Source organism: Cynoglossus semilaevis, chromosome 12 (genome assembly GCF_000523025.1).
Source record: "Cynoglossus semilaevis isolate Cse_v1.0 chromosome 12, Cse_v1.0, whole genome shotgun sequence".
NCBI lineage: Eukaryota > Metazoa > Chordata > Actinopteri > Pleuronectiformes > Cynoglossidae > Cynoglossus > Cynoglossus semilaevis.
Genome location: NC_024318.1, coordinates 7009426 through 7009925, shown reverse-complemented (window position 1 = coordinate 7009925; position 500 = coordinate 7009426).

Sequence of the window (500 nt, the reverse complement as noted above, 5' to 3'; positions counted from 1 at the left end):
TGCTCTGCTCTGCTCTGCTCTGCTCCGTCTCCAGTGGAGCTGCTGACCGTCAGTGGCGCGTCAGCGGTATCGTCACGGGCTCGAACAACACAGGACGACACTCCCGGTTCGGTTCAAATACCGAATCGCATGGATACATACATTGAAATATGAAATCGATGTGCCCGTGTTTCTCAGATGCGACAAATTTCGTGCGCCTTTGGACGCAAACTTGCACACGAGAGCCACAAGTGTTTCCCTGCAGCGGGACACTTGAACCATGAATATGTGAGTGGATTATAGTGCAGGGACCTTCGGCACATCCAGTCACTCCTTATGTAAGCAGATTATACCCCAGTGTTTCCCCTCCTCTCTGGGTTAGCTCTATGTTGTAGACCATCCATCCACACGTTTGTCTTCTTCTCACCCCCCCACCCCCCGCCCTACCCCACTGCCACGTCCAACGTCATCCCAACAAGGGTCTCTCACTTGTCCTTATATGGTGAGGTGTAGCCCGATTC